The sequence below is a fragment of the Hylobates moloch genome, unplaced genomic scaffold (genome assembly GCF_009828535.3).
Source record: "Hylobates moloch isolate HMO894 unplaced genomic scaffold, HMol_V3 SCAFFOLD_6, whole genome shotgun sequence".
Classification (NCBI taxonomy): domain Eukaryota; kingdom Metazoa; phylum Chordata; class Mammalia; order Primates; family Hylobatidae; genus Hylobates; species Hylobates moloch.
The window spans coordinates 83142191-83154531 of record NW_026652281.1 but is presented as its reverse complement, the minus strand read 5'-3'; the positions used below and the strand labels follow the sequence as shown (position 1 = coordinate 83154531).

At 41.4% G+C, this 12341-nt stretch overlaps 1 pseudogene; it reads left to right on the top strand.

Annotated features, from left to right (window-relative positions):
- Positions 1-4910: 4910 nt before the first annotated feature.
- On the top strand, positions 4911-11590 carry LOC116470582 (angiogenic factor with G patch and FHA domains 1-like; annotated as a pseudogene).
- Positions 11591-12341: the final 751 nt, after the last annotated feature.

Sequence of the window (12341 nt, the reverse complement as noted above, 5' to 3'; positions counted from 1 at the left end):
CCCTTTTCCAACTCTCACAGCCACCCTCTCCTCCCACTGGGCTGTAGCTTTTGTCTCTCAGTGGCTTAACCCTTTTATCTGCCCCACAGCAGCCACCTGAGCTTCTGTGCACTGCTGTGCTCACACCTGCAGTAGTAGAGCCCACATCAAAGTTCCCACAGGCCAGTCCTGGCCTCCTCACTGCTCCTGGAACCCCAGGGCTGTGTGCCCCAATCTCCCTATCTGTAGCATGGGTGTCTGCTCCCACCCATGGCCTGCCACCCAGAGCCCAGGACAAAGCATCCAGAGTCACCTGGATGGCCCAATCTCACCTCCAGCATGAGGGGATGCCAGCCATTATTTGACTCCTTGGAGGTCATCCCCCAGGACTCAGTCCCTCACCTGCCATTCACAAGTAACTTCTTTAAAAAGCAGACAAGAACAGGAACAGATAATTTCCAATAAGAAGACAATGACGGCCAACAAGCATGTAAAAAATGCTCAAAATTGCCAATGATCAGAGAAATGCCAATTAAAAACCACAATGAAATACAATTTTACACCATTCATAATGGCTAATTATTAAAAAGCAAAAAAAAAAATCAGATATTGGCAAGGATACAGAGAACAGAGAATACTTACACCTTGTTTGTGGTAATGTAAATTTCTACAACCTGAAGGAAAACAGTATGGAGATTTCTCAAAAAACTCAAAATAGAACTTCCATTTGATATAGCATTCCCACTACTAGGTATCTATCCAAAGGAAAGTAATTTATTACATAAAGAAGACACCCACACCCATATGTTTACTGCAGCTCTATTCATAATAGCAAAGATATGGAGTCAATTTAAATCTTGCTATACAGTTGCACCATGGAATACTACTCAGCCATAAAAAAGAATAAAATCATGTCTTTTGCAGCAACATAAATGGAACTGGAGGCCGTTATTGTAAATTAAATAACTCAGAAACAGAAATACTACATTTTCTCCCTTATATGTGGGAGCTCAATAATTCATACACTTGGATATACAGACTGGAAAAATAGACACTGGAGGCTCAGAGAGATGGGAGGTTGGTAGGGGGGTTAGAAATGAGAAAGTACCTAATTGATACAATGAGCACCATTCAGGTGATTCTTACACAAAAGCCCATACTTCATCACTATGCAACATGTCTGTGTAATGAAACTGCATTTGTATTGTCCAATATATTAATAAACAGAAAAAAAGACTTTTGTCAAAACGGCAGATGGAATAGACTTCATAATTTTCATAAATATTTAGATTAGGCTGAAAAAATAATTTTAATAAAAATAAAGGAATAATAATATTGTGTTTTAAGAATGGTATAAAAGATAATTTGATGAATTAGAGTAGTTAGCACTTAGCACAGACACTATGCAAGGCAGGATTCTAAGCCATTAGACATTTGTAGACAGAATATCTCACAGTGTAAAATAACACTAATATTCATTGGCAATGACAAATTGACATATTTTCAATCATATTAGATAATATTAAAACCATTATAAAATTTACTGTTTGTTTCATAATAAAGGGTCATAATGTTAAATAACTTCATTAAAAAGTTTGACTAATTAGGCATATAGGTAAATGTGCAGCATGTTGACCAGTAAACAGAGTATACACATTATTTTCAAAGACAAAACAAAATTATTTTATATTTATTTATTTATTTATCTGGGTGGGGGGAGCAGCTTTATCAGCTAGGGACATGGTGGGGTTCTCTCCCTTGGAGGTGGGATCCTCCACTGGTCAGTTTCAGCAGTGGTCCAGGAGGCGCCATGCAATTCAGTGCTGGACTCAGCTGGGGGCTGGGCCTTCAAGAAGGCAAACTTTGCAAGGAAGCAGTAGCTGTAGGGTCCTCACTGCCCAATCCACCCTGTTGCACTGGGTCCCTGGTGCTCCTCAGGCTCCCGCCAAGCCTGTGTCTCTATATGGTAGTGAACCATCCTGCCCAGAACTTTCTCCTCAGAGTCAAGTTTGATGCAGGCCAAGCATTTCTGCTTCCTCTCATTGGGATGGACTTTGCACTTGGGTTTCCTCCAGTCCTTCTTCTGGCTGCTTGTCTGCCTGAGCTTAAATTCCAGCCTCACAAATGCTCCAGCTGGGAAGAGCATGTCCACAGTGCTGTCCACACTGGTCTGGAAGCACACTGCATGGGCAGGTGGATTCCTATAGGGCCACCTGCAGGCCCCGGTGCTGGGCCTCATGAGCTCAGCCCTGCCCATCCCTCTGCACCCACCCGTGGGGCCAGCGGGATCCACAGCCATTGCTTGCTTCCACCGTCACCCCAGCCCTGCGAAGCAGGTATGTGCCGCTCAGCTCTGCAAGCCCTCCGGGAGCTGCCTCCTCCCCTACCATGGCCCTGGGGGGCCATACCCACAGAATGCTGGGCAGAGGTCAAGGAACCAGAAAATGTCTCTTTCTCCAAATTGACTTCGGGGTCCACCTGGTCCCCTCCACTGCCTCCCACTGTGCCCGCAGTGTTCCCAGGGTCCTGCAGATTTAGCAAAGTTCCCTGTCCCCTACCGGTGCTGGGAAGCAGTCCTGTTGCCCACTCCCACACTTTGCTTCTTTTCTGGCTTATTCCCTCTCCCCACGGAGTCTCCAACATGACACACTCTCCTTCCTACTGTCCCTGGAGCCTCACTCTGCTTCCCATGCTCAGCCTCCTCCCTGACCGCTTCTCCCTCGCTATCCTGAATCTGTGGGCTCTCACGGGGTGCCCCCTAGTTCCCGGGTCCCAGGAAAAACCGACAAAATTATTTTAAATTGGAACATTTGAATTCCACTGAATTTTTGTCAGCAGAAACCCATCTGGTCATATTTTAAAGAATTATGAATTGTTAACAGCAACTATCAATTTAAAGTGTAACTAGGATTAAGAATATCCACCATTAGCACCTGAGATCAGGACTTCCAGGGCAGCCTGGCCAACATGGGGAAACCCTGTCTCTACTGAAAATACAAAAATTATTCAGGAATGGTGATGGGAGGCTGAGGCAGGAGAATCACTTAAACACGGGAGGTGGAGGTGGCAGTGAGCTGAGATCATCCAACTGCACTCCAGCCTGGGCAACCGAGTGAAACTTCATCAAAAAAAAAAAGAAAAAAGAAACAGCATTTTACTGACAACAACAACAACAACAATACTGTAGCGAGATTTTTAAGGAACCAGAGAGACTAATGGGGTTCAGGAGGATATTTATTAATTATTTAGGTGCACTGGCCCAGTTGGATTAACATCCAAAGGACTGAGCCCTGAACAAAGAGCTAAGTTACCTTTTAAGCATTTTGTTGGTGGGGGGAGATCTGTGCAGGGGGAATCATACTACAGAAGCAAGAAACAAAGACAGTTATTCAGTTGAGACAGGCATTACATCATTTCTTACTTTTCAAGGAAAAAAGTGTTTTGCGACTTGAGTTTATCTGTTTAGTGACCTGGCAGCTACACAGCTAGGGAAACAGGGTCTTCACCATGGCAGGGAAGGGAGGGGAGATAAGGCTCACCAGCCACAGAAAAACAGGCAGTTAGTTTTTAAAGGACTCCAGCCCTTTCTCCTTCTCGGGGGGAGTTGGGTATTCTTACGTACAACTGAGTTTCTGCTTACACACTCTTTAATTTCTTTTAATTTCTGTTCCATTCCTTCCTTTGATGCTTTTTATAACAGAGGTGTTAATAGAAAGCACCACTGTTTGCCACCTCCTCATGGAGATGAACTTCTTCTTCTACTGGCAGTGGCTGCTATCTGGTTAATGCCATCAACTGTGTGGTGGTGTGTCGGGCCACTATTACCTCTATAGTTGACTGAATACACCTAATAAACAGGGGTAAGAGGCAAGGGAGGATGAGACAGATGTCAAGAATAAGCAAGAGCCCACTGATGAGGGTTTTGAATCCTCCAAAGGCTGAGAACCATACTCCATACAAGGAATCTGGAGACCACCTGGACCAAGTCGGAACTGGAACACGGGCCAACTTGCATATTCTAGCTGTGATTTTCATGACAGCTTGGCTATTATAATCGATGTCTAGGCAACAGTTGGTTAAATTAAATTTTCCACATGCTCCTCTTTCTGAGGCTAAGAGGTAATCTAAAGCCAGCCTATTTTGATATATAGCATTCCTCATTTGTGTTGCTTCTATTGCCAATAAATCTAGTGCCCTTGATGTTTCATTGGTTATAATTTCAAGGACTGCCTGCAAACTTATGATGCAGTTGAGCATATAGATGGGGGTACAGTATCCCCATCATCCATCTTGTGCCCAACTTGCTGGCCCATAGTATTTAATGATTCTCTCAGGAGACCATTTATTATCTTTCCAGTCTCCTATGTCCACATCTTTTTTGATATTTGTGTCTATTTTTGTTATTATGTTTTCCAGTTTTTTGTTTGTTTGTTGTTTGTTTTGCCTTTAGTGTTCTTGCTTTTTGGTGCCCCTTGCAGTGCATCACTGCCACCTCTTTTGGGGCTTATACAGCATTTAAGAGCTGTACAATTTCTTCCATTTACTTTATTTCTTTACTTCCGGCAGTTAAGTCTTTATTTTTTTCTTTCTAAGTAGCCTCATGAACATGCAAAATGGCAGAAGCATATTTGGAATCTGTGTAAATATTTGTCTTCTGGTCTTTTGCTAGCCAGAGAGCTCTTGTCAGAGCTATTAGCTCTGCTTTCTAAGCAGAAGTTTCTGTAGGCAAAGACTGCACCTTTACTACTGAGCCCAAAGTCACCACTGCATAACTAGCTCACTGGACTCCCTTTAGTATGAAATTGCTTCCATCAGTAAAATATTCAATGTCCAGGTCCCCAAGGGGCCAATCTGTCAAATCTCTCTGGCTTGAGGACACTTTATCTACCACATCTACACAGCAATGAAGGGGGCCTCCTGGCACTGACACGATGAGGAACAAGATGGCCGGATTTAGGGTGTTCATGGTCTCTAACATCAGTTTATTAGCTTTCTGTGCCAGTAGGGCAGTGGCAGCTAGTGCTTTAAAACAAGGAGGCCACCCAAGTGCTACAGAATTTAATTGCCTGTATAAGTATTTCACTGGGCAATGCCATGACCTTATGGCTTGAGTTAGAACCCCTATGGCCTGTCTTTCACTTGTGGACGTACAAGAAGAAAAGCTTAGTTAGTTCAATCTGGCAGTCCTAAAGCTAGGGCCTTAGTCAAGGCTTCTTTGATTTCTTTAAAAGCATGCTCCTGGTTGCCCTCCTAGAGGAGGGTCTCCTTTTGTCCTCCCCTTTGTGGCTTCATATAATGGCTTAGCCATGAGCAAGAAATTTGGGAGTTAAATGCAGCAGAACCTTGCTGCCCTCAGGAACTCTCTTATTTGACACCAGGTGTTTGGTCTAGGCAGTGCACAAACAGCCTGCTTTTGTTCACTGTTAAGCAATCTTTCCTCTTGGCTTATATAAAAGCTTAAATACTGGACACTTTTAGAGCAGATTTGAGCTTTTTTTCCTGACATTTTATATCCTGCCTTCCACAGCAGGTGCAGGGGGTCTTGGGTTTCTCCTGAGTGCAGTAGCCCTTGGCCGGTGGTTTTTTTCATACAATGGCCCTGATCATTCTCCTTATTCTTTTGATATTCATCCTTCCAATGTCCTTTCCTTTTGCACCATGCACACAAATCTCTCTCTAGCCTTGGCCAGCTTTCAAACTCCCGTCCAGACTAGCCTTTTCCATGACTGCATTCATGCCCATATCCATGCCTCCTTGCAAAGCCAGTTTCTCTTCCTGTAAGGGCTGCTGCTAGTAAATTAGCCTTTCTTAAGCCTCAATCAGCCTCCTTCTTTGCCCCTTGATCTCAGTTAATGTACACCTTGGTAGCCACCTTAATAAGCTGAGTAGCATTCACGCTTATGGAGCTTCTAACTTCTGCAATTTATGCCTGATATCTACTTGGGCCTGCCTTACAAATGCCGTATTCCCTGTTCACTGATTTTTGGCAACCCCAGGGTTAAACGAAGTGTACAACCAAAATGCCTCATGAAGTCTTTCATAAAACTTTTATCTGCACCCTGGAGCACCTCTGAGATTTTTTGTAATGATTGCCTTTTTATTTTACCATCCTTTAGCCTTTGCAGAAGTGCTTCTCAGCACCTTTGTAGGTGCTGAAACTGGACTGCATTATCTGGGCCCTAGTGGGGATTCTTTTGTCCTCTTCAGAGGCATAAGCATAACTTGAGCACAGCCAGACCTGAGATGGCCTGCCTGACTTTTCGAGCCTTTCACTTTAACTTCCCAGAGCTCTGACTTCTCCTTCTGTGGTGAGGCTAGGAGCCTGTATCTGTCTGAATTTAACTCCTTAGGGGCAGTTAACATTGGTAAAGGGGGATAGATTGGAATGTAGGGAGGAGGGGTCTCTATTCCCTCCTGTGGTTCTTGCAAAACCGGTTTTTCTGCCTTTCCTGAGACTTTTCTTTTGTCTCTATAGCTTCTGGGGCAGCTGATTTTTACTTTTGCTTTTGGCTTGGTGGTGCTACAAGTCTCTGTGACTTTCTTTTTAACTCTGTAGCTGCCAGTGCGGCTGATTTCTCTCAGCATGAGCTGCAAGTGTTCTACAATAAACTGCTAGGTAGGGCTGCATTCATTTAGCAATGAGTCAACAAAAAGTCTAGATCTGAATGCCCTGGCTGTCCTCCGAACCTAGTCACCACCTTAAAACACATGGCCAATTTCTCTATCTATAGTGCCTTTGGCCAGCCATCCAACACTAAAAGAGGGCTATTCTAATTCACAGTATGTCCTTAACTTTTGAACATCCAGTTTTATCCCATAATTACCTCTAAATCCTTTTTTGAAATTCTTTATTATGCATTCCAGAGGAGTCAGTTTTGAAGCTTTTCCTCCCATTTCCTCCCTTGCAGCACACTTTCACTCTCATTTTCACTATCATCTCCAGCAGCCCAGGCCCTATTATGGGAGTTTCTGATGCTGCTTAGCAGGAACGTGCCTTCCCCTGTCACAGCCTACTGTGGCTGTGGAACTGGTCCTACCAGCTTTATGCAGCATCCTAGGTCTGATTTCCCCTGCAGTTGCCTCAGAGCATACAGTCCCACTAAGGGACCTGTGCCTCCCTACATCACTACCCGCATTGGCCTATCCTGAGATTGTCTCTTTCACACACTTTCACACACCTTCCCTGCCCCAGGACTTCTCATCAGATGAAATGAGCCTCTTTCATGTCCTGGGTGCATTTACATGCACCCACACACTCCCAGTTGGGGTGGCAAGCCACTCTTGCCACACTGCCAGCAAGCTCTACCTTGCTCCACTTGCTGCTCTATTGGCCCATTTCCTCCTTTTTTCCGTTTCCTGTCTCCAGATCCAGTGAAGCACTTTCACTTCATTAGTGGGAACACAAGGATCATCCAAACTGGGAAGCCACTCCTGTCACCCCCCAGCTGCTCTGGGCTGGATTCGTGGTCATTCACCAGGAGGTGATCAAGCTCCTCTTCATCCTTATGGGACAGGCTTCCCTGCCTTGGGCCCTTGCTCCTTACCATGGTTCCTGAAGTGCTGGTATTGTCCTGCAATGCCATCCCTGGTTCTGTCATACTGCTGGGCAGGGTGCCAGGACGTGGGGAGAGCCACTTTCCATCCTGGTGAAGCTCCCCAACAGTGCACCTTGGATGCCTGGTCTCCCTCAGCCCCGGGGCTCTAGTTCTGCAGGCAAAGGAGACAGTAAATCTGTCATCTCCAGTCTCAGGTGGGCCCCCAGAAATGTGGCAGGATTTTTAAGGAATCAGAGAGACCGATGGGGTTCCGGGGATATTTGTTAATTATTTAGGTGCACCAACACAGTCAGATTGACATCCAAAGGACTGAGCCCTGAACCAAGAGTTAAGTTACCTTTTAAGCATTTCATGGGTGGAGGGAGAGCTGTGCAGGGGGAGTCATACTACAGAAGCAAGAAACAAAGACAGTTATTCAATTGAGACAGGCATTACATCATTTCTTACTTTTCAAGGAAAAACAACTTTTGCAACTTGAGTTTATCTGTCTAGTGACCTGGCAGCTGCACAGCTAGGGAAACAGGGTCTTCACCATGCCTGGGAAGGGAGGAGAGATAAGACTCACTAGCCACAGAAAAACAGGCAGCTAGTTTTTAAAGGAGGACTCCAGCTCTTTCTCTTTCTCAGGAGGAGTTGGGTTTTCTTACATACAACTGAGTTTCTGCTTACACACTCTTTAATATCCTTTAATTCCTGTTCCAAAACCTTGTTATAGCTAACAAACTAGTTCAGTAAAGTTGCAAGATATAATATTAACAAGAAAATTAGTTGCATTTTTATACACTAACAACAAAATATCTGAAAAAGGAATGAGGAAAACAATTCCATTTACAATATTATCAAATAGAGTGAAGTAATTCATTAAATAGAATGAGTGTAACCAAGAATATGAAAGATCTGCATACTGAAAACTATAAAATGTTGATAAAAAATGGAAAAATACAAAATAGGAACTATATCTTGTGTTCATGGATTCTAAAAATTAATGTTGTTAAAATTTCCATACTACACAAAGTCATCACAGAGTTAAAGACATTTCTATCAAAATTTTAATGCCATTAAAATAAATGTAGAGCAAACAATTGTAAAATTAGTATGGAGCCACAAAAAACCCCAAATAGTCAAATATTGAGAAAAGAAAAACCGCTGAAAACCTCAAACTTCCTGATTACAAACTATATTACAAAGCTATAGTAATCAAAATAGTATAGTACCTACCTAAAAACCAACGGACCATAATAGAGGACCCAGAAATTAACTCACACATATACAGTCACCTGATCCCACAGAATTAGGAAAAGATAGACACATTAAGAAATGGTGTAGAAAAAACTAGATATGCACACACAAAAAGCGAACTTTTCTCTTATATCATCACAAAAATGAGTTTAAAATAAAGACTTAAATGTAAGAACTGAAATCATGAATCTTCTAAAAAATAGGAAAAAAGCTCATTGACACTGGTCATGGCAATGATGTTTTGGATTCTACATAAAGAACACAAGCAACAAAAGCAAAAAAAGGAGAACTATGTCCAAGTAAAAGGTTTCTGCACGTTAAAGGAGACAATCAACAAAATATGTAGGCAATGTAAGGGATGGGAGAAAACATTTGTAAACCATATGTAAGATAATATGTTACTATCCAAAATATACATAATACTAAACAGTACAAAAAAGGAAAAAAAATGCATGGCAGAACAAAACAAAAACCAATACCCTGGTTAATTGGGCAAAACATCTAAATAGCCATTTTTCCAAAGACATAAAATGGCCAGCATGTATATAAAAAGATGCTCAACATCACTAATTATGAGAGTAATTGAAATCAAAATCACAATAAGATAATCATTTTATCATGGTGTAAGGATAGTTGTTATCAAAAAGTCAAAAGATAAAAAGCGTTAGGGTGCAAAGAAAAGAGAATATTTGTACATCATTGCTGAGAATATCCACTGGGCAGCCATTATAAAAAAACATAGTAGGGAGTTTCCTTAAAATTTTTAAACTAGAAGTACCACTAATCCCAATTTGGAGCATACAGCCAAGGGACATGAAATCAGTAACATCAAGGGCACTGGCACTCCTCTGATACAAATAAATGGATAAACTGTGAGAGAGAGATAATTCAGCTTTAATAAAGAATGAAATTCTTTCCTTTACAAAAATATTGATGAACCTTGAAGACATGATTCTAAGTGAAATACAGAAAGACAAATACTACATGATCTCATTTTTATGTGGAATAAGGAAGAGAGAAAGAAAAGAAAGAGAGAGGGAAAGAAAGAAGAAAAAAGAAAAGAAAAGAAGAAAAGAAAAAGAGAGTAGAATGGTTGCTACCATGGGCTAAGAAGTGGGAAAGTGGGAAGATATCCATCAAACGGTGCACACCTTCAATTATATAATGAAAAACTGCTGGGGACCTAAAGTGCAGAATGGTGACTACAGTGAATAATAATATGTACTTGAAATTTGTTTCAAAAGTAGATCTCAGGTGCTTTCACCACACACACAGAAAAGTATAAAGCAACTATGTGTGGAGATAGATATGTTAACCAACTTCATTGAGATAATTTAAAGATGTATATATATCTCAAAGCACTCTATTGTACACTCTAAATATATACACGTTTCAATGTGTAAATCATAGTTCAATAAATCTGGGAAAAAAAAAGAGTAATAGGCAGGTCCTATCTAGCCACAGGTAAACTTTATTTAAAACACTCTTGATCACTGTTTCTGGCTCAACCCGGGAACAGCCCTAGCACTTCTGGCCCCTTGACTTCTCCAACACTCCTCCAGCTATTCCCATAGCTGGGGAAGATGTAATAGTTCCCAGGAATTTTCTGGTTTCCAGCTGTGCAGATCGAGCAGGGCCATCAGCCATCCCCTTGCACATTGCCCACAGTCCCATATGGCTCCTGGCAATGCGTGACAGGGCATCCTGGTGGGGGTCACAGCAGCCAGCCTGGGCGAGGTTGCCTTTCACCGCCTGCACTTCCATGGTCTCTGGCTCCACAAGTGTCTGGTAAGGCCCAGTGCAGCCCTCCTCACATTACCAGTGAAGACAATGTAACTGCAAAAGACACTGAGGAGGAAAATGAGAAAAGACATTGGCCCGTCTGTATTAGAGTAATTGTCATTAGATCATCCTTGTTGCAGACAGGATCGCTCTTTATCATTACCAATGAAAAACCTGCTACAATTGGACTGGAAAATGATCTGGAGCATACTCTTTAAATCTCTGAAGGTGGCATCGGTAAGTTTCATGCAGACATTTATTTTGACCATGACTTTCAAAGTTATGTCTTGTAAATCAAAACAGTCAAAATGGAACAATTATTAATGGGAAACAGATTGCTTAGCTGAAAACTAAATGTGACCCTATGTACTTGAGCACAGACATGAAGTAAAAATTGGAGAGACTGTGTTACCTTTCAACATTCACCCTGGCAGTGATAGCTGTGATGGCTGTGACCCAGGGAAGGTTAGACCTCACCTTCACCTTCATAAGAAAGATGAATTGCTTATTGGTTCAACAGTAAGTAAGGAGAATAAAGAGTTGGAAATAAGAAAATAATTAAAGAAAATACAAGTACAAGGAAAATACAAGTACAAGTAAAATACGGTTTACAGAATACAGACTATGAAGATGAATAGACATTGAAGGATCTATAATATAAAGATAGAGCTGGAAGTAGGGAGTAGATTGGAAGTGAAGAAACTTTCTAAAGAGATGATGCCCCTGCATCTATCCATTCTGAAGCTACTGACAACAGCAAAGTTCAGAAGATGTTGAAGAAGATGGGTTAGAAAAAATGAGATGGCCTGGGGAAGAATGGTGGGGGAATGACAACTTCAGCTTCAGCTTCAGGGAACACACGTAGGCTTGGGGACAGGCAATCCATCTTCAGTTGAAGATATTCACCTTTCCCAAAACAAAAACAAATAACCTGGACAAAAGCATGAGAGGGGTTTGCTGAAAACTTCCCAGACACTAAACCTTAAAAAGATGATCTAGGGACCATGCCTTGGGTAAAAAGTACTGTAGGGTGAAGGTTAATCATAGGAGAAATCTCAAGCTTTTTTAAAAATGGAGTTTGGAAACTCTTATTTATTTTATTTTTTGCAGAACTTTTCTCCCCCAAAGAGTCTGCAGCACAAAGGAACTGTGCCACAGTTTTCCCATTTCTGATTCAGAATGTGTAATAAAGTTTGGTTTGCAGCTTTTAAAACCATGTTTTAAACTAATAAATAGTGACTGAATCATAATTTTATCTTGTCATTTGCAACATCCTTATAAGCAAAAGGTTATATAGGGAAAACTCCTATAACCACGAATGACTTAAATGTACATTTGTCTTTGTCTCCATATATTCAAAGTAAGATGCACAGCAAAAGGAGCATCTAAAGTTTATAAAAATAAATCTGACTATATGCATCTTTGTTTATGCCTTTTAGAACCCACATAAAAAACCTCTTGAACTTGAAATAGCCTAAATAGTACTATTGAAGAACTAATGAACAGGTGACATATTGTAGAAAATTAGTCTTTTGTTTTTTTCTGTAAAGAATCTCTTGATTTGTACTATATATTCAGCATTTACATTTGGTTTGTTTCATAGCTAATGAGATACTTAGATTTGAACAACTGAGTAGAGTGTTGAAATAGCGTGCTGGTATTTGTAGTTTTCATAAATATTATTGCAGGCAATGGAGTTGTGCCAGAGAAATCTGATTTCTAGTAAAGAAGGAATACTCAGCCAGGGTCTCAAGTTTAAGATATTTATTGAAAATGACCTCAATT